The sequence below is a fragment of the Ceratotherium simum genome, chromosome 23, assembly GCF_057802395.1.
Source record: "Ceratotherium simum simum isolate JZ-2026a chromosome 23, ASM5780239v1, whole genome shotgun sequence".
Classification (NCBI taxonomy): domain Eukaryota; kingdom Metazoa; phylum Chordata; class Mammalia; order Perissodactyla; family Rhinocerotidae; genus Ceratotherium; species Ceratotherium simum.
Window position 1 is genome coordinate 37,093,801 of NC_141922.1, and position 22,922 is coordinate 37,116,722.

General features: G+C 41.5%; 1 protein-coding gene across 1 annotated transcript in view; it reads left to right on the plus strand.

Annotated features, from left to right (window-relative positions):
• NCALD (neurocalcin delta) overlaps positions 1–22,922 on the plus strand; it is a 391,067-nt gene that overhangs the window by 95,245 nt on the left and 272,900 nt on the right. The window contains exon 2 of the mRNA XM_087447567.1: positions 22,388–22,439. The gene's annotated coding sequence lies outside the window, so the exon portion shown is untranslated. The remainder of the gene's footprint in view (positions 1–22,387; positions 22,440–22,922) is intronic.

Below are 22,922 nucleotides of genomic sequence, written 5' to 3' on the forward strand. Positions count from 1 at the left end.
TCACTGCTGTTGGATGGCTTTATACTTCCTGGGCCTGGCGGTGTTTAAGGCTAGCTTTTTTTCTCCTGAATGTTTTTGCGGATTTTTCAGAGTCTACCCACCCCCTCACCCCCAGCACCCCGCTCTTATCACCCTAATCACGGGGACCCTTTCACTTTTGGCTCTCTTGATGCAGATGAAATACTCTCTCTCCTCTGATTCTTCAGGTACTCCTTCTTCATCCCAAGGAATCTGGTAGTCCCCTCCAGCTTTCATTTGCTGAGGTCTCATCAAGCATCTAGGAGACCGTACAAGACAGGACCTAATGTGATCTCACACCTGGTGAATGGTCCATCTCATCATGGGAAATATGTAGGCCTGCTTTGTGCTGATGAGTCTGGGAGTGCAGGTCCATCCAGATTGCAGCACAGCCACCTTTCCTTGAGCTCATGCGGGCAGCTCAAGTCTGCATCCTGCCCTGGAGGATTTTCAGTCCTCTGTGACTTCCGTAATGCAGGAGTCACGTGTTAAGCTCTCTGAACAGTCTCATTGAATTGCCCTTCACCAGGCTTGATGTGAGAATAGACACCCCCTTTCCCAGGGGTTAAAGTACAGCTCTCTCCAAACTAATCCTCTTCACAGATTCTTTTCTCAGTTGCCTTTCTCTCATCTCAGACTTGGATATTCTTGTTGTAGGTGAGGGGTCTGTGTCCTCTAACTAGTTCTTAGATACTAACTTTGAAATTCTGCCTTGAGGTCTATTATGTCTAAACTGAGAGAAAATTTTCCATTTTGACGTCCTGTTATACATGTAATAAATAGACCAAACTCCTTGAGGACTGTATGTACTCACAGGCCTAGACCAGGCTTTGCTGGGGTGAAATGTGCTCTCAAGGGATTTTAGCAGGGAATTCTTCCAGTGAAAAAGCCTACTTTAAAGACCTTTTTACTCAATAGGTAATGCCCTGATTAGTGGGAGCTTGCTGCTAACCGGTTTGAAACCCACCCTACCATAGTAAATGATTGGATTTTTTGATTAGAAAGAGGAAACATTTTTCTTTGATCAAAATATCAAGGGTAATTGGGTGCCAGCAGCTGAGGCATTTCCTCTTGATTGTAGCCTTTTGTGTTTAGACTGCTGTGTTATTCCAGCCTTCCTTTGGGCTTCTAAGGCTGTGCCAAGTGGAGAATTCTGAGCTCACACATCAACAAGGCTGGCAATTTTCAGAAAGGCAGTTCAAGTTGCTTGACTTTCTCTTTGAGTTTCTCATGCCTTTGCCTGGGGGTCTGCATTCTCTCTATCAAATTGGCTTTTGAAAGAACCTCCTACTCTCTAGGTCAGGGGTCATTACAAACTAGTGGCCCCGGGCCAGTTTGTAATGGCCCCCTGGTGGGATTTTCTGTGGTTGTTTTGTTAGGTCTGCACAGTGTTTTAAAAGGCAAGTCATCTAGGCTTGTTGGTTTTAAGACTTAACTTAGATTACACTGGCTCTGTATGCTAACTGCACATGCCCTGCAGGTACTGGAGCTTTGCTGCCTCTTTTTGGTCTCTTAGGACATCTTCCAGTGGGAACTAAGGTAAACTCTCAGAAACAAACCAATATGCCTTTGTGTAATGGGGAGATGAGGTAAAGCACTTCTAGTTGTAGTTTTCTATTTCCTTTATCAATGATTGATTTGTTGTTGGGGAGGAGGAGAGATGGGAAAACACCAAAAAGATAGAAAAGAGGCCTTGGGCATGTCTCTCTCTGTGGCAGAAGGCTGCACTGGTGAGGGCTGGAGACAAAAGAGGGGTATTCATTGTACCCCCAACATAGGAGATAATTAGATATTTACTCAGATGCTCACAACTATTTTTCTCCCCACCAAGAATTCTTTAAAACTTAAATTGAGAAATTAGTAAAACAGGTGACGGGTGACTAAGTGGGCCTTTGGTCAATAATACTTTAATGAGACCAAAAACTACACGGGGAAAATACAACTTTAACTACCCCTTAAACTTTCATGGAGTATAACCGCAGCAACGCCCAAGAACCCAGACACCACAATGGAGCCACAGCAGCCCTGATATACGCAACACCCCACCCGGCTTGGTGGGGTACTCTTTGAACTAGAAGGTGTCCTTTTACGAGCCTGCCTCTATGTTATGAAAGCGGGTACACCAGGCAGTTCACCTTGAGCAGTCCCAGTGACAAGACCACTATTGTCTTTGTCACATGTGGATCTGGTGGCACCTCAGGAGGCATTGCCAACCCTCCCCTGCCGATCCTAACTGGCCAGAAGGATTTAGGGGAAATGTTTTTAATGGTTTTTACTATTGCCAAGTCCACCTAGAAGGAACACCTGTTGGAGCTGATCAACATGGCATCAAACCTGAGGCAGCCCACCTTTGCTTCAGACTGTGTGTGATGCAGGCTGTGTGAGTCCAAGTATAGTGGCAGGAACCCACCTGTGCTGTGTTCTCATCTCAGACTCAGAATTCTGTTGGAACTAAGATTCTATTTACAAAGCCGTCAAAGGAGGCCATCCCATTTCTGCTTGCCTGTGGATCTGTGGTCCTTCTGGGATGTTCAGACAGCTCACTCTTTCTTGCCTGTGTTCCCTCCATTCTACTCAAGACAACAGCTAGAGGGTGGGGGCCCATTCTTTCCCACTGCAGGTTACCTTTCTCCAGGATAATGCACACGCTCACTGTTGCAGAGGCTGTTAAAACCTTAGGCTGTAATAGTTGCAGCATGTTTTAGTGGGAGGTGAACAAAGCTAACTTTGCTTTCCTAGTGCGTTTAGATCATACCACTGATAACAATAACAATAGACACTTATCCAATGCTTAGGAGGAGGTAGACTTTCCGTAATATCACTTAATCCTCACGAACCTCTAGCAGGTAGGGACTATCTCATCCCTGTTTTACAGGTGGGGGAACTGAGGCACAGAGAGGTCGAGGAACTGGCCTGAGCTCATCTAGGGAGCTCATGGCAGAAGAGGGAGTCAAATCCAGGCAGCCTGGCTCCAGAATCTTTGTCCCTGATCACTGCTGTCTGGACTTGCTCAGATTAATGATGTAAAATTCAAATGAGATTGTATTTGAAAGTTAAACGAACTCCAAACTATCGTACAAATATCAGTTGTTGCTCTCCTTTAGGTTCCTTGGGGGTGAAGGTCATGGGCAGGAATTCCTTCTGAAGACAGTGGAAGTGTGAGAAAGAACAGCGGCAGCACGTGTTCTGACAATGTCACCAGTGTGGTCGTTGTATTAGTTTTCTAGTGCGGTTTAACATATTTCCACAATTTAGGGCCTTGGGCTTCAAACGACACAAATATATTATGTCACAGTTCCCAGGGGTCAGGAGTCCAGCCCAGGCCAGCTGGGTCCTCTGCTCAGGGTCTCCCCAGGCTGAAATCAGGGTGGCAACAGGGACTGTGATCTCCTCTGAGGCTCAGGGTCATCTTGCCAGCTCCCTGGTTGTTGGCAGGATTCATTTCCTTGAAGCCGTAGGACTGAAGTCTCTGTTTTCTTGCTAGCAGTTGGCCGAGACCACGCTCCACTCCTAGAGGCCACCTGAACTTCCTTGCCAAGCGGCTCCCCTAGGCAGTTTGCAATACGGATGTTTACTTTCTTCCAGCCTAGCAGGAGCGCATCCCTTCGACTTCTGATCTCTCTCTAGTTAGCTAGGATGGAGTTACTATCTCATCACCACTAGCCAGGTAATGTAACCTAATTGAGGAAGTGACCATCCCATCATATTAATAGGTTCCATCCACACTCAAGGGGTGGGGATTATTTACAAGGTGTGTATACCTGGGGATGAGAATCTTGGGGGCCATCTTAGAATTCTGCCCAGTACAGTTATTGTGGTTTTGGAGCCCATGGGGGTCTCAGCAATGTTGCTAAAGTGAATTGTGAGAAAATTATGGAAGGGGTTAGTAATGAATATGGATGTGCCACCAAAATGTATTTATGTGCATTCTGGTTAATGCTGCAGAATCTAGAGCTCTTCTCCTTAGGGCTTCTGGGGGCTTTGCTGCCATGGGAATAATCAAGGCCACCAGAAGACACGTGGTGAAAACTGCCCAGTTCATGGGACTTGATCCTGATGACAGATGATGCAGCATCCTTTGCAGGCTCACAGGCTCTCCCTGTTTCTTACAGACTCTGCGAGCCCCATGCAGAGTGCTATGGGATAAACGTTTCTTATCCAGAGCAGGAGTTGTTCTTTGAGAGAATATAATTATTGCCTCTGTCTCACTGACCCATAGGCAATTGTTTTCTTTCCGCATGGCAAAGTTTGTGCGGATCGGTGCTGGTTTAATTTCGGTCATGTCTCACATATTCCCGGGGACAATTTAAACCTCAAAATTGATTCCGTCAGGAATTACTGTGGAGGAGCTCCAGGGTCAGTTTCCTACAGTAAGGCAGAGGCCATCGGGCAGTCGCAGTGAGTCATGCGGCTCAGGCCCTGTAACAAGCAGCACTGTCCTCACCAGGCTGGGGCTTCTGTTTGGGAAGTTAAATATCTGCAAACTGATAAACTCAGATCACTAAGGGATGAAGGCAGAGAATAAAGAGACTTTATTTGGACGCAGATTGGGCTACTTGAAACTTCAGGTATTGAAATAATAAAAATCTTTTATTGGCATAAGATGTATTTATTTCCAAAGTGCTATCAGCTCAGGTCTGGATCCTTTGCTCTTTTGTTTTCATGAAGATTTAAAAATGGCAATAACGATAACAACAACTGCATCTCATGGTCAGAAAGGAGGTAAACTGATGTGAAGTACTCAGTGTGTCTCAAATAGTCCTGTTGAGAACTGGGTCCTCTCCAGTCCTAGGCTGAGGGCAGTGGCCTATCAGGAATACTTAAATGATGGTACTGAGAGCGTTCTTGTATATGTATATATTTTTTTATTATAAATGTAATGCACATTCATTGCAAAGCATAAAATTGGAAAAATAGAAGAAAAAAGAAAGTAAAAAAAAAATGCTCATGATTCCAATAAAAGCTGTTGATATTTTGGCATACGTATGGATAATATTACATATACATATACACAACAATTTAGTAACCTCATTTAAAAATTTTTTATAAGTATATTTTGACATTTTTTAACATGGCATTAAATATTCTTCTATAGTGTAATGGAATAATGGTTAAGAACATGGAGTCTGGGATCAGAGCTGACTGCCTGAGTTTAAATACTGGCTCAGCATTATCTAATTTGGTGGCCGTGAGCAACTTGCTTAACTTTTATGCCTTAGTTTTCTCTATGTAAAATGGGGACAATAATAGTACTAACTTCACAGAATTATGGTAAAGACTAAATGAGTTAATATATCTCTAAGTTGCTTAGAATAGAGCTTGCCACATAGTAAATGCTATATGGTGATTGCTTTTGTCAATGGTTGCATAGAATTCCATCGTCTGGGTGAGCCATAATTTATTCATCATCCATTGCTTGATATTTGGATGTTTTTAATTTATTATTATTACAAATTATGAAACCTTTGTACACAATTTTTTGTGTGCCCCTTTTTTTCCATCATTTCTTTAGGCTATATTCTAGGAAGTAATGTTTCTGGACCAAAATATATGAATCTTTTTAAGGTTTCTGTTATTTATTGGCAAATTAATCTTCTGAAAGGTTGTAGAAGTTTGTGCTTCCACCTGCGGTACAGAGAGTGTCTGTTTCCACCTACCCTCACTTGTTGAGACAAAAGTAGTATCTTATGTTGTTTTGGTTGGCATTTCACAAGCCAGACAGATACTTTTCCATGTTTATTTGCGATTTACATTTATTCTTTATAAACTGTTGCTTCCTGGCCTTTACTTATTTTTACATTTGTCTTTTAAAGTGACTTTAAGTGCTTCTTCTATATCAAAGACATATAGGTTACATTTAACAATGATGAAGATGAAGATGATGAAGACAGTTGCTCAAGGCATATATCACATCCAACAGAAGCAGCAGCCCCCCTATAGCCAAGTTCTCGAGCAAGGCTGGTCCAGCCTGTGATCTTCCATCAGAGATGTTTTGTCATGGTCTCCATGTTCTTCAAATTCTTTATTATTATTATTTTCTGATTATGTTTCTATAGCAACTGTATCAATTTTTGGTGTAAATAACACCATGCAATTATTTGAGGAAGGGGTTGCCATGAACGTTGGTAGAAATGCTACAAGAATGAGACTATATCCTGCCTCTGTAACTTCAGAAATCCTTTCGAATTGATAGGATTTTGTGAATAAAGTTTCATTAGTGACAATTTTTGTCTTTGCATCATGGTAAATATTGTGACTACCTGGGAAGGAATCTTTTGGTTTATTAAAGAGCTAAGTGGGCATCTAATGAGAAACTTTCAGTAATCTTGTGAACATGTGGTGGAATATTTATTTCTAAAGGCCTGGATGTGCAACAGTCCTCAGGCACAAGTGCTGATTCACTGTTTTAATCAGTTCCTGAATTCTGCTGCCTTCCCCTTGGCTATGGAGACCTCTGGCCACACAATACACTGTTGCTGGGTGTTGAGTATCAACAGCAGTTGATATTCTTAATTTGTGTTCCTGATTTTCTCCATGCAAATCTTGCTGTTTCACGGCAGGCTAAAACACGTGATAAAAACATATTTTTAAAGTAGCTCAGAAACGTGTAAACTTTGGAAAATGAAGGAAACGTTCTGTTCTGGAAAATAGACCAAGATCAATGGGTAGAAGTTCAACATTTTAGGTTAATGTAAGGAGGAACTTTTTTTTTTTTTTTTTGGAGAGGAAGATTAGTCCTGAGCTAATGTCTGTTGCCAATCCTCCTCTTTTTGCTGAGGAAGATTGTCCCTGGGCTAACATCCATGCCCATCTTCCTCCGCTTTATATGTGGGATGCCTGCCACAGCATGGCCTGATAAGTGGCGCATCGGTCCGAGCCCTGGATCAGAACCTGCGAACCCTGGGCCGCCAAAGCGGAGCACATGAACTTAACCCCTACGCCACTGGGCTGGCCCCAGCAGGAATTTTTTTTTTTTTTTTATCACAAGTGTCCACTCATAGCATAGCTCACCTTTTTGAAGTTGCTGGAATTCTTCCAGCAAAGATCTGGTGATCAGAAAGTAGAGGTTACTGAATTTAAGATGAAAAAGGTAGAACCTATGCACTGGGCAAGACCCTGAGCTGGATTACTTCTAAGATTTTTTTCAACTCTGAGATTCTACAGCTATGTAAATTTAAAAAATCCTATGCCTACTTATCTAAAGCAGTTAAATTCATAGCAACAGAAAGTAGAATGGTGATTGCCAGGGGCTGGGGAGAGAAGGCAAGGGGGTTGTTATTTAATAGGTATAGAATTTCAGATTTGCAAGATGAAAAAGTTCTGGAGATCTGTTTCACGTCAATGTGAATATACTTAATACTACTGAAGTGTACACTTAAAAAGTGTTAAAATGGTAAATTTTATGTTATGTGTTTTTTACCACAATAAAAACAAAACAACCGTGTGTCTCCTATGAGTCTCGCCCTGGGCCAGGCACTGTAGGGGACACGTAACTGTAAGACATTCCCTGCTTTCAGCTGGCTCACAGTCCACCTCTGCTATTAGAACCAGGGTGCCTGAGCACGGGCCCAGGACCCACATTAGCTGGCCATGAGGTCATCATCGCCACTGCTACTGTGGGCACTGCCACAAATCCAAACAAGCAAAAATGCTTCGACCTTCTTCTTGTCTTCCAGTCTCCTGCTAGTGTCCCAATTGATAGAACCCAGTAGGAAGCCAGCTGGTGAGTTAGTCTGAGAAATGTGGTATGCTGTCAGAGGAAGGTCCATAGAAGAGTGAATGTAGAACTGAGTGAGAGCAGGCACTATTAGGCACAGTCCACTCCTTTGTCCCTTCTGCACCCATATGCTGCCTTCTACCCAAATAGAAACTTGATAGAACAACTATCCCTTTCACAAATGAAGGTATGCTCACCCTTTTCCTGATAAAGCAGATACAAAGTTCCATCAGTTGATGTATCCATATTTGGATGATGTTAATTCCTTTTATAGGTTAGTCAAAATCCTATTTATTTTATAACCACAAAGACTAAATTATAAAGTTAACTATTAAGCAACACTTTTTTTTTTTTGTGAGGAAGATTAGCCCTGAGCTAACATCCGACGCCAATCCTCCTCTTTTTGCTGAGGAAGATTGGCCCTGGGCTAACTTGCCCATCTTCCTCTACTTTATATGGGACGCTGACACAGCATGGCTTGACAAGCGGTGCATCGGTGTGCGCCCAGGATCCGAACCCCGGGGCCGCCGCAGTGGAGCGCGTGCACTTAACCGCTATGCCACCAGCCAGCCCCAAGCAACACTTCTTATATGACATAGTAGGGAAAAAGGAAAAAAGGGAAAATGATTTCTGTATACAAATACGTACATAAAAAACAAGGAAGAAAATACGCGTAGTTGCTACAGTTCTCATTTCTGTAAGTGATCACAAGACCATAATTGATATATATCTATAACTATATCTATATCTGTACCTATCTAGCTATCTAGCTATAGATATAGATAGACACAGATATAGGATCTACATGTATAGATCTATATGTGTAGCTATATATTTTCCTTCTTCCCTTATCCGCTTCCATGTTTCTTTTCCCTTAACTAACCCTTTGGTTTGTAAGGATTCTTTTTTTGGTGGTTGACACAAATCTTCATTTCTGAAGAGTCTCTTCTTAGTTACTTCTCCTTTATTGGTCTGGTAAAATCTTCTATTAACTTTATCACTGGACATAGAAGTGATAAATGGAACCCCACAGAATCCTCTGGATTACCAACATCTCCTTCATGCCTCCGTTGTTCAGCAGCAATCCTATTTCATCTTAATAATTGGGACCAGTCACCTCAGTACATACAGTAAAACCTTTCTTTGTCCATTGGTTCAATGGCACGAGGACTCTAAAATGATGAGAGGGCAGTCTCAAATTTGAGTTTAATAGAACCATTCTTGTGCTCACAATGAAAATATTTTTCCTTGGGAATTAATAATTCTAAACCAGCAGTGCCCCAAATTTCAGAGACAGGAAGCGAAATTTTTTGCCATTAGGTTATTAGGTGTAAAAATAAAAGCAGACCCTCCAACTTTATCCCTTGGTTCCCAGACTTATGTGTTCTAGTTATGGAAGAAATAGCACCCTTTATGGGTTGTTGATTTAAAGCATATACTGCATCCTGTAAGATAGTGCCATAGACTTTTAAGGTGTTATCTCCCAGTTGGTGACATAATTGAGCTTTTAGTAGGTGATTCCACCATTCTGCCAGGGCAGCTGCTTCTGGACGATGGAGTATGTGCCAAGACCAAAGACTTTCATGGTCCTAAGCCAGTTGCTGCACTTCTTTTGTTGAGAAATCAGTGCCTTGGTCAGAAGAAATGTTGTGAGGGGTACTATGATGGTAAATAAGGCCTTGTCTAAGTATATGGTTGTTGATGCTTGCAGAAGGCAAATTCATATGCAGAATGTGTTTATCCCAGTAAGGACAGATCTTTGCTCCCTCCATGATGGAAAGGGACCAGTTTAATCAACCTCCTATCAGATGGCCAGCTGGTCTACTGGGGCTCATTGTTGGCTCCTGCTGTTGAGAGGTTGAGCACTCAGTAATGATGGTAGCCAGATTTGCCTTGGTGAGTCTATGCATAGCCTGCCTGATTGCTGCCATGGGTGCTCTGAAGATAAGTCCTTGGAGCAAGCACTGGGGTAGCTGGAAAAAAAAGGCTGACTGACATCCTCAGAATGTGTCATCTTGTCCACCTGATTACTGAGAGCCTCCTCTGCAGTGGATGCTCTTTCGTGAGTATGCACATGGGATACAAATATTTCATACCCTTTGCGTGTTCCAAAAGGTCGTCCGTATACCTATTCCCCACTCTTCCTTTTTACCAATTTTCTAATTCTGTTCTATCTGATTCTCTGACCATCTGACCAAATCATTAACCACTACTTATGAATTAGTATCGATTTGTACTTATGGCCATCGTTGAGTCTAGACAAAGTGGATATCCAGATGTACTGTGGAATTCTACCAACTGGGAGAATTTTCTCTCTCTACTGTTTATCAGGGCTACCCCTGCGTGAATATGCAATAGCCTACTTCCAGCTACTGCTGATGTATAATGGAGAATCATCTGTAAAACACGCCCGAGTCTTTTTTTCCACCATCAGCTGGTTACAGGGAACTGCTCATGTGGCCATAGGTGTGGGTGGAGAGAGAGAAAGCAATGCAGCAGGAATAGGTGGCCATAGGAATCTGAGTCATCTAATCATGCAACTTATTTGTACTTTCAGGACCTGCTACAGACCTATCTTGTGTACCATTTCCACTTGGTGACAGAGTGTGACTGCACGTAACTGATTTTATGGCTTGGTGGATCACATGACACAGTTAGTTTACGGTGGGCAGCTCAGGTCATGTTGTCATCAGGTGGCCAAGGCCAGGAGGTCTGCCTCCACAAGAGCCTGGGAGCTGGCTTTCAAGGGGAAAAATCAGCAGCTGTTTCTCAGAGGGGGAAAATTAGCAGAAAAAAATGTATTTATTCCAAAACACTAGTATTCTAAGTTGTGATTCTTTTATAGGGCCTGCCCCAGGATCGTGTAAGAACACGATCCCCTTTTGGACATGGGAGAGGGGCTACAACACTTTTGGTGATCACAGGGACATACATTGAGAATGGAGGCCATAGAGTTCTACATATCAATGAACATCTTTCCTTTCAAGTTTTCTTAGTTGAATTATATTCCTTCCTAGCTAACTTTTTTCTAGTATTAATCATGGAAATGTATTGTGTATATTTTAACTCACCTTCCCCCAGTAGGGATCATTATTGACTATTGCATCTATCACGCTTCCTCAAAATTTGGAAAATGTAAGATGCTTCTTCTTCTTTTTTTTTTTTTTTTGTGAGGAAGATCAGCCCTGAGCTAACATCCATGCTAATCCTCCTCTTTTTGCTGAGGAAGACCGGCTCTGAGCTAACATCTATTGCCAATCCTCCTCCTTTTTTTTTTCCCCCAAAGCCCCAGTAGATGTTGTATGTCATAGTTGCACATTCTTCTAGTTGCTGTTTGTGGAACGTGGCCTCAATATGGCTGGAGAAGCGGTGCGTCGGTGCGCGCCTGGGATCCAAACCTGGGCTGCCAGTAGCGGAGCGCGCGCACTTAACTGCTAAGCCACGGGGCAGGCCCAATATAAGATGCTTCTTTAGATGCTTTTTCATGCTTCTAAGGAGTTTGCTGGAAATTTCTTTCTTCTTCTTTTTTTAATCAAACTACTTTATGTAAAACAAAATACAGACAGAATCTCCCTTTCAAATCAAATATATAGCTTAATAAATTATCATAAGGCAAACACATTTGTAACTACCACCCAGGTCAGGAAGTAAAAATTTGCCACGCACTCCAGAAGACCCTTGCATGAGCCCTATCTCAATCGTGATCCCCTACTTCCCTTCATAAGGAACTGTTATCCAGGCTTTTATAGTAATATCCCAAATGTGCATCCCTAGGTGATACAGTTGAATAGTTTTTTTAAGTGAATTTGCTCATTTCTTTGATTTTACTTCATTTTCTAAGATTTCATTCAATCTTACTTCTTTCAATGTATGGATTCCTACTCTATCCTTTTCTTTTCCTTATAGTTTATCTGTTTGTGAACTCAGCCTTCTGACCGGTAGAGTTTCTCATTGTCTGGATTTTGCTGATTGCATACTTGTGGTACATTGCACTGTGTTCCTCTGTCTTCTGTATTTCCTGCAATGTGGTAGCTGGATTTAGAAGTTTGATCAGACTCAGATACAATTCCTTTGGCAGCACTATAGGAGTGTTCTTCCATCAGGAAGCGCATAATATCTGTCTTGTCCCTCCTTTTGTAATGTTAACAATTGTTGATACTCAATGCTTAGATTCATTTATTTAGTTGGATTGGTTAAAAGGTGATGTTCTAATTTGACTTTATTTTTTCGTTTAGCAGGTGGAATACTTTTATAAAGAGTTGCTTCCCCTCATCTACTTTTTGGTCACCCAGTGGTACAGTTCATGTAGGAGAGACAAGATAAATATTTGATTCTTCTCTCTTATTTACCAGGTTTCAAGATAATGAATTGGTTCCCTTTCATCCTCCAAAGGTATATATACATGCATGAACTTGTGGACTTAAGCATATTTGATGGGTTCCATTTAATTGCAGTTATCTTTTTGAAAGCTCAAATCCCAGCGGAAGCCTCTTAAAGTTGGCTCCTGTTTATTTTTCCTGGAGGTCCTTTGTAGATATAAACTCCAAGGACTGAAAACTCAAGAACTACTTCTCTAGACAAGCCATTTCTCCCATTTGTTTATGGCCTTAACTGACCAGGGAATATGTTTTGAAGAGCAGGGCACACCCTCTGTAGAAAGGGAATATGCTCTTTCTGTTTACAAATATTCCTGGCTTTGTGTTTGGAGACCAGAGCACTGGCTTCCTGTTGGGCCATTCTCCTCTGGAGATGAGATTGCTCTGCCAACGTTGTCCACCTTTTCCGGAAAGATTTGATATTAATAGTTTTCTGTAGAATGACTTCTTCTTCTATGAGAATGTGCTCTTGTCTAGTTAAATATCTGGGATAAAATTGAAAACAGTTGAAACATTGTCTTCTAATTTTTTTTCCCCCCTGAAATTCTCTATGTAGTCCAGTAAATATCTATAAATTAACCTTTGAGAAAAAATATAATTAATCTTATTAAATGTGAGATTGCCTCAGGATTCTTTGTGTGATGCAGAAGGACTTGCGTTAAAATGAGCTGTGCCTTCAAAATGTAATTTCCCATCCTCAAAGGAAATGTATCACATCCCTCCCCTCTTGGTAACCTCCTTTTCCTTTAGCTCAAATGCTGTGTTTTCTGTTTCCGTTTTCTCGAGTTTGGACAATTCTGAACATTTTAACTCTCTCATTTCTGTTACTGTGACAGCAACTCTCTGGTAATAAGGCTCCTGTAGGAATATTCATGATGAAAAATTGACAGATGGAGCAACACTTGACCCAGCACACAAAACAGAACCACCCACAAGAGAGAATAAAGGTGGTTTTGAGAAGCTCATGACACCAATGTCTGTGACAGTTTTCTTTTGGTTTATATCATTCATGTTTGCAGGCTGGCTAATGTGGATTTACACTCTTCTGTAAAAAGATCTGTCTGATTCTATAGTCTTAGGTCTTTTTTTTTTTTTTTTAGTCTTAGGTCTTTAGCCTGACATTCAAGGCCATCCACAGTCTTATTACTCTCCTTCCTGAATACCTCAGTGGCTCCGTACTGCCTTTTGGACTGAGTATGCACTTTCCACTGTGGTTCCAATTTACCTCTCCAGGCTCATCTGCTTGTCTTTCCTTTGGACTCCTCTTCAGATTGGCTATATTAGATTGCTTCCATTCCCCTGGCATACCCCATGCCTTCCTACTTTGACATTTGCCCAAACAATTCCCTCCATTTGGAATGACCTTCCTTTCCATCTCTACCTGCAGAAATTCTATTATTATTTTAAGACCAATTTGAAATTCCCCCTCCTCCATGAATTTCTTCCTGATTCCTCCAAAGGAATTACTTTATCCCTCCTTTGAACTCCCAAGCAATTTGTTTATAATACAAAGCAGTTGCTTTGTATTATTTAGATATATGGTTAATGATTATTGTTGCTATGTTCATATATTTGTCTAATACACCCACTCATGGGGGATAAATAGGATGACCATACATCCAAATGTTCCTGAGACCGTTCTAATTTTCCTGGAACAGTCCCAGTTTACATTGGTTGTCCTAGCACCCTGTCTGGTTTGCCCCCCCTTTTTGCACTCCCCAAAGCATCTTGATTTGAACAATAGATTAAGTGATTACCCTTGGAATACGTGGCTGGAAGACTGGGGCTGCATCATACTAGCGCTTGAATCTCTGGTCATTTAGCAGGAGGGGTGGTGTAACCCACGTATGGTAGGCAAAGAAATTCACAGACAGGAGACTGCCTTGTCCTGGGGGCAGGGACCACTTTGCAGAGCCATCAGAAAATGCTAAAGAGATTAGTTTTGATTCCTTCCAGAGCTAGTCCTCCTAATGGCACTGCCTAGAAACTATTACTTTCCCATCAGAGCTGGGTTCCCTCAGGGTTTAATAAACAATCCCTCCCAACACGGAGGGCTGTGGGCACTGTTTCTCCTCACCAATGCAGTTAGAGCTTTAAAGAAGAATACTTGGGCATTGTGTGTACTATGTAATACACATGTGAAAGGACTTTATTTATTTACTTATTATCTATTTCTCATTCCTTTTTATTTTTAAAATTAACCTACAGAAAAGTTGACCAAATAGCACATAGTCACGGTCCCTTCATTTTGCTACATGCTTTCTCTCTCTCACTCGCTCCATATACATACACGTAGGTTAAAGTTTTTGTTGAAGCAAGATTGATGTATAATTGTTCACATTCTTTTTCTGAACCACTTGAATATAGGTTGAGGACATCATGGTACTTCACCCCTAAATATTTCTATATGCTTCTCCTAAGAATAGGGACATTCTTCTACATAACCACAATACCATTATTACACCCAAGACAATTAACAATAATTTCACAAAATCATCTAACATACAGTCCATACGCAAATGTCCTCAAACAGTTTTTGGATCCAGAATCCATTTGATCCATTATGTCTCTTTCATCTCTTTTAATCTCCCAATGTCTCTCTGCCTGTTTTGTGTGTGTGTGCGTGAGCAACACGTTATTAACATGCAATGTTTGAAATTCTTCCCCCTCTCCCCCTCAAAGAACTTTGCCTTTGCCCAGTCAGCTTCTTCCTCCTGCCCTTTCCTCTAAAGAAAGTTCCATCTTTGCCAGATCTGCTCCTTGCTTTTTATACTTCGGGGATAAGGAATCTGGAGACAGTTAACGGGCTGTAGTGAAGGACAGGTGGGAGTAGAGGTGTGTGCTTTGGAAGTTGGTCCTGGGCCTTTGGAAAGGCGAAGCTTCCGCCCTACGCCCACCGCAACCCAGTAGCTCTCAGATGTGGGGGCTTAGAGATGAGTGGAAGGAGCTTTGAAGAAGTATTGCTGTGAGTTATGTATTGGATTCTTCAAGAACGAGTAAAGATTACACTTATTTATTAGCTACTTTTGGACTCTGTTTCCCTGAATGTGACAGTCCCCCAACATGTGCCCTCATGGGAAGCCAGTATTTGTTCTGATCATACACACTCCTTTCTCTTTAAATGAGAAAGTATTGGCATCCATCGAGAGAGAAAGCTTTCTTATGGCTATGATCTCAAGCCTGAGAATGTCTTAGAAGATTTTAGCAGATCACAGAGTTTTATCATCCAAATTGGGATGCTTTTGATTGTGAAATATTTATAGTGAATATGAATATGATAGTGAAATAATTATTCCAGGGCAATAGGCTTAAACCAGAATGGTGTCAGGCAAACCAAAACATGGTTATCCTAGTTATATGGTCCTGTTGTTTGCACTACAACTTATCTTGTACAAATGGATAGAAATTATATATAAACATGATGAAAAAATGTATGCGTGTACACTACTGAATGTAAGTATTCGATTAAACCTTATGAAACTGCTCTCCAAAAGCAGCAATTTCATTTGGTTCAACCTAATATGAGATGCCTATAATAATTTCAAAATTTTTATGTGTCTGCTGTTTATTTCTTTAAATAGTAATCTTGGAGGATAAGAATCGTTCATTTATCATTCTGTTATTCATTTTTTTTCATTTATTCCTCAAACATTTATTGAGCACCTACAATATGCAGATGCTATGCTGGATGCTGGGGCTAGATCCGTGGCATAGAGAGGGTACCTGGTACCCAAGAGCGATATAATGTATTTCTGCCCTTTTTCTCTATTCTAGCTAGAATTTGCCCATAAATAAATAAGCATAGTAGGCTCATGTTTGTTATTTGATGTTGGAAAAAAATCTAAAATGCAAAATGAAGTACAAAATTATCTTGCTGCCATTCTTGTGGCATTCTCACAAATTAATATCTAAGGACATATGTCCCTTCTGTACCCCTTTTATTGTGTTTTAAGGATTCATATTTCTCAAAGACATCACATGATTTTTGCCCCCGAGGAGTATACAGTCTAGTAGAAGAAGAACATGGCAGTGCATTAGACATCATGGGGGCTCTGACTTCAGTCTGTGCGGGGCACAGCTGAGCTGCAGGAGAGGAAGTGTTCCTTGTTACCTGCAGAGTGGGAGTGAACAGAAAATTATTCCTAGATGTGGGGCTGGAGACATCATGCACTGGTTTAAAAACTCTTGTTGAGTACTGGGCACTGTGCCAGCCTCTGGGGGTAAACTTTGGACCTGAACTATCTCTACTTCACAGAGGTAAGTGTCCACTGAGGGTGGTGGGCTTTGAATTAATAACCACAATAATAAACATAATCATTGGTTGTGATAAGTGCAATAATGGAAAAGAATAGTAGGCTACAGAATACGTAGCAGAAGGACCAAATTTTGGGGGAAGTTGTCTTTGACTGAGTCAACGTTGAACCTGAGACCCCAAGAATGAGTTCAAGTTAAGCAAGTGAAGAGTAGTTGGGAAAGGGCCTCCACCATGTGGAAATGACTGCCCTGAGGAGGGAAGCAGACCCCACAAGGCTAGTAGAGCTGGAGCGGAGCAGTGGAGAAGGGTAGTGCCAAGTGAAGGGAGAGGCAGTGGACAGACCATGCAGGCCTGAGGTAAGGAGTTTTCATCTTGAAAGAAGAATTGTTAGATGGACCCTTTTGGAGGTGGGATGTAGAGGGGTTCGTTGGTTAAGACATGGAGACCTGAACATCACAATCAATGGAAATTGTAAGTAATTCGACAAGGCTAGAGCCTGGGGTGTCAGGGAGGACACCATGTTGAATTTTGAGTTCTTCCTGTAACTAACAGGGAGCATTGACAAGTGCACACGAGCAGGGGTATGACGTATCAAATGTGTATTTGAGAAAGATAAACTCAAGGATGGATGAATTAATTGAACATGTCGAAGGCTGGAAGATCTTGCCTTTAGATAGAGGATGAAGGCTTGATCTAAGGCACTGACAGTAGGGATGGAGAATCGAAAGCAAAGATGCTCAGTAGGCACGATCTATAGGAGTTGGTTATTGATGAGAGGAGGAAGAGGAGGGGGATTAAATGATGTTCAGGTTCCTGGCTCATGTGATGAGTGGAAAGGGATAGCAAGAGGAGGGGACAGAATGGGCAGTAGATGATGAGTTAGATTTGTTCCTGAGAAGTGCTAAGCACTTGTGGGAGCTCCAGCCTGATGTTACGTAACTAACTGATTAGGTCATGTTTTCTGAAGTTGTTGGAATTCTCTCTGAATATTTTTGATATATTAACATGGTATTTATTGAGAGAGTTGGAAGCAAACCACTTATAAAGGAATACTTGCATTTTACAACTGACAGATTCTTGATTCTGAATTACTCATGACAGACTTATTTTTTTTGTATTTGAGAGACATTTGACTTTGTCTGCAATTCTGAAAATATGTTATTTCTGGTATGTTTAGATGGTGGGTTTTCAAAAGCAGTTAAATATTACAAGTAGGCTTGCCACGTTTTGTTTTCTCCCATTCAGTTTCGCATTAAATATACAAGTATAACATCTGGCACTCCTCTTTTAAGGACTCTGGAAAAAGAGCAGCAAGGATTAGACTGAACACTTGACAAATCATCCAGTTGTAATATTTTCATCTAGAGTTGAGTTCTTAACTGACTGAAATGGCCACGTCAGGGGCAGCACTGTGTAATGTTACAGAGGAGCCACTTAGGAGAATTCCTAATATGGCCGGGGCATTCTTGAGATGCGTGGAATAGCCCATTTGTATGGTCTTGTCCAAGATGGAAAAGCAGCTATAACGTGTCAAGGCACCAGGATGACAGGATCCGCAGAGCACTTCTTTTCTGTTATTAGTCATACTACGGCCCTGTTAGCTGATAATGGCAGTTCTTCCTTCTTTGCTTCATTTTTCAATGGCAAATCCTTGGACCCTGAACTGGAAAGTCCCTTTCCCAGCTTGAAAGTCATATTCTTGGAGTTGGAAGGGACGTCAATAATTACTTTAATCCAAACCCCTGGCATTTTTACAGTTGAGAAGAACGAGTCACAGAAAGGTTAAGCAATATTGCCACAGTCATGTAGCTAATTACTGAACTCTCGGGTCCAGCTAGACTCTTCCTTCAGAATGGGCAGGATGGCAGCGTCCCTCCTCCTTTTAGTTTTTTTTTTGCCAGAAGTTAGTCTTCCTTCACTTTATAAAGCCTCTTGGAAATAATCTAACTCCCTTGAAAGAAGAAAAAACATGTTTTACTCAAAAAACTTATTTTTGTTTTTTTCCAAATGGGTTTTTGTTCTAACCCAGTGTGACTCCCCTCTATTCTGAGAGAGCTTTCACAGTACAGTGTGACATCTCTCTAATGGCTGGTGCTGCCCAGTTGGACATCTGTGTCACAGTTACAGCAAAACCCCATGCCCTTTGGAGCATAGCATCGCCTCTAAATTCAGGGAAGGACAGACGCTAGAAACTGGTCAGCACATTGCCTGGGTCTTTAGGGAGGGTGATACTAGGAACTTCCCTAGAAGCAACCATTTCTCAAAATGAAACTTTTGAAAGGATCCTTGACTCTTGAAATTAAATCTCACACCTGCGTCCTAGGACTGAGCACCCCTGTGACTCCTGAGACTGCGCTGTCACTGGAGGGCGGGCATGCGGGGGGCGAAGTGGTACTTGGAGCATGGCCCAGTCCAGGGAAAGAATGGGAGACGTCAAAATGAGCTGTGAGTGAGAAGATGAAAAGAACGCATGGGGCGCTCACTGTGCACTGTCTCAGCTTGTTGGGCAAAGGATTCGGGAACCGTTTTCTCAGGAACTACAATGTCTACTCAGTCCTAGTCTTCTCTCCAGACTTTCCCCAACACAAAATAGTCTTTCTGGTCTGGGTGTGGAGTTGGGGGTGAGAGCAGATGGAAATCATTGCTGTGGCTCCTCATGTTGTCTGTGCTCTGAGACTCTAAGTGCTTGAGTGCAGAAAGCCAAAAGCCTTTGCTCCTGCCGGAACGTCTCTTCTGTGAGGCAGTGGACGCTACAGCAGCCTCCTTCTGGAAAAGAGGAGGGTCTAAGGGGATAAGACAAGGAGGAAGAAACATCAATTACTAGCTCAGAAAAGAACCCCACTTCATTTGTAAGAAGAGCTCAGTTAAAGAAAAACAGGGACTGTTGAGTGTGATGTTCTCACTCTGAGCCGTTTCCAAGAGCAGCGATCGAGAGCTACGTGAGCTAAGCACACGAAATGAGGAGAAACTGCATCCTGGTGGATTTTTGTCAAATCTTTGGAGAAAATAGAATTTTTTCTTGCTTTAGCAAAGCTTAATTCTGTACCAAAATGGTCATAGAATATTGGAGATCTGTGGGAACTCAGAGATGATCTGTAGAGGATATTCTCTGTCTTTCCAGATCCGTTCTCCCTCCTTCTCCATGCTGTTCTGAGTCCTGGGAGGCTGGTCTCCATGGACCACATCAATGGACTTACCTGCCCTCTGGCTTCTCTTGGATTTGGCCAATGGGAGGAACCGGCTTCACCAGCCCTTGGTGGTTTCCATAACACTGTCCATACCTTGTAAATAATCTCCTTCATTAAAACTCCCATTTGAGTGTGTAATCTCTTTCCTGCTGGGACCCTGAATGTGACCATTTTACAGATGAGGAAACTGAGGCAAAGAGCAGTCCACTGGCTTTTCCAGTGGTGTCCCCTCGCTCCTCCTTTTCCCAGCCGTGGTTGAGTATTCACACACTGAGACCCTGAGGCCCTAGAAAGCTGGACTGGGGTTGAGGAAACCTCTGGCACTATAGTCTGCTCTGCTCTAATGTGATGGCACATTTCTAAGAAACTTCCTTTTATTTAAAAATGGTGTCCTTAAAATTGGTATTTTACGTGGTAAACATACAATGGAATATTATTCAGCCTTAAAAAAGAAGGAAATCCTGTCATATGCAACAACATCAATGAACCTTGAGGACCTTATGCTAAGTGATATAAGCCAGTATTGCATGATCCCACTTGTATGAAGTATCTAAAGTAGTCACACTCATAGAAGCAGAAAGCAGAGTGGTGGTTCCAGGGGCTGGTGAGGGAAAGGGGAGTTGCTGTTAGATAGATAGAAAATTTCAGTTATGCAAGATGAATAAGTTCTAGAAATCTGCCGTACAACATTGTACCTATAGCTAGCAACACTGTATTATACAGCTAAAAATTTGTTAAGTGGGTAGATCTCATGTTATGTTTTTGTTTTTGTTGTTTTTAACCACACACACACATGAAAGAATAAGAAGCAAAAAAAAAAAAAAAAAAAAAAAAGGTGTTTTAATAGGTTAAAAAGTAATTAGGGAGAGGAGACTCCTCTGGGAGGACACTGTCCATGGGGGCATGCCTGGGCTAGCCGAAAGTCAGGAAATGCCTTCTTCCTCCAGGGAGGAAGCACCTGGTGCCAGGGCTGGGCTAGAGGAGTGTGGGCTAAATTTATCCCCTACCCTCCTCTCAGCCCAGTGTCTTGTGCACCCGTCTCCCCACTCCAACCCGTCTCCCCACTCCAACGTGTGAGAAGTCAGAATTTCCCCTCATGCCTTTGACCATGTGTGAGTGAATGAGTGTATATGTGTGTGTGTGAGAGAGAGAGAGACAGAGGCAGAGAGAGAATGGATTTGCATTCTCCCTTTTATTAACTTTCCTGAGTTCTCTGAAGAGTCTTTTTTGACTTCTCACATTTCATTGATTTTAAGACATTTTATTTTTCTCATATTTTAGTACTTTGATACCAGGATATGTCGTACAACCGAAAGCATCTTTTATTGCAATTGGTCATGTGGTGGTTGTGCTGTAGTTGCATTGCCTGTGCATGTGTGAACTTGGTAGTTCTGGTTGCCTGGCAAGACAACTGAAACCCCTATTGTTTCAGTCATCGATCCATTTGATGACCATCTGAGAAAAGACCATGAGTCCTACGTGTTGACTGAAATCTTTTGCTAGCATCTATTAGTGAGATTTTCTTGCCAACATCAACACTTGTGGAAAAGTATCAGAAGCCTAGAAGAAAATCCCACGTATAATACTTGTGCATTGTTTTAAGAGCATCACTAACGTTCTTGGTGGCATAGAGGACAATATTGTGTGGAAAAACGCAGTCGTTGGACCTTGTGTCAAAAGTGCTTTGGAAGAATGGGTTCTGAATGTGAACGTCTAAACCAAATTATATTGGAATACCTAACCAATTTATTTCATGTAAATTTTCACATTTTCCTTTTTTATGGATATAATAAAACCCATGCCTGAATAAGTCTAATAGAGCTCTTTCAATAAGTATGAAATAAAAATTCTAAATCTTAGTGCTGTATCACAGTTTAATTTGTAGCCATTTTTTTCTTTCTTATTGTTATATAAAACAGCATTGTCTCTTACAGTCAGTGAATCTTAACAATCAATGATGTATGGTAGTGAAGTAGGAAGTCTATTATCAGTATGAATCAAAAGATGAGTTGGAAAGCTAAGGACTAAGGAATGAGTTTAATAATTCTTTTACTCAATAAATATTTATTAAGTTTCTACTGTGAGACCAGTGCTGGGCTAGGCATGAGGATACAGTGTGAACACAACAGACATGATCCCTAGGCTCATAAGGAAGACAAGATATATTGAATAAGTAGTTGCATGTATGATGTTACAGAAGAAGATGTGCAGCCTTCTTTGAAAGTGTAAATAGGGGAGCTTAAGAAGGTCAAGGGGAGCAGATGGCCTGACTGAGGAAGTGACATTTAAGTGGAGAATGGAAGGACAAGTAGGAGTTAGTCACGTGGAGGTGAGTGGGGAAGGTAGTCCTGGTAGAGGGAGCAGTGTGGGTTGAAAGCTGGGAGGTGGCAAGGAGTGGGGACCTGGAGGAAGTCCAGTGTAGCTGGGGCACAGAGTGGAGCAGAGATGAGAGACAAGGCTAGAGAAGTAGGCAGGCATCGGATGATGAAGGATCTTGTAAGTCACAGCAAGGAGGTTGGCCTTTATCCCAAGGGTAAGAGGAAGTTGTGGAAGGGTTTCAGGAAGGGTGTAGTGTGTCATGTTCAAATTTTAGAATTGTCTCTCTGGCTGCTGTGCGAAAATGGAGTGTTGTGAGTCAAAGGTGGATGAAGGGAGCATAGTAATGTTCATCCTCACTTGATTAGAGGGATGAAAGCCAGAACGGGTAGAAGATATCAAATGAGGCAAGGGAATCCTGAAGCAAGCAATGGTCCCCATCACTGAGTGCATTCCTCAGGTATTATATCCTTAGTTCCTGATAACCTAGGACAATAACTTTCTTTATTTTTGACAGAGTGACTTCTTCTGACTTAAGCCGGCAGTGTGCTTTGAGAGATCCACCACAGGTAACTACAGAACAAGTTTTCCTCAGATTTATAAATGATGTTTTTCTCCCAAGACTCCCTAAGACCTAAATGCAACATCTTATTTAATCCTTTTAATAACCCTATGAGTTAGGTGCTATTTTATTTCCATCTTATACATTAGGATATTGAGACACAGAGAGGTTAGACAACTTGATCGACATGCACAAAGATGTTCATCACAGCATAAATTATAATAGACAAATAAAACAAAACAAAGAGGAGAGAATCTAAATATCCAAGAGTAGGTAAATCGTATCAAATCAATTATGGTACATCATTTGATGGAGGAACTTAAATAATAGTCTATATCAGATTAAGAAGTTTCTCTTCTATTCCTACTTTCTAAAAGTAAATTAGTTCACCTAGATATTGAATTTTATTGAATGCTTTTCTAATCTACTGAGATGATCAAATGATTTTTATCTGTTCATGGTAATTTACATTAATTGATTTTCTAATGTT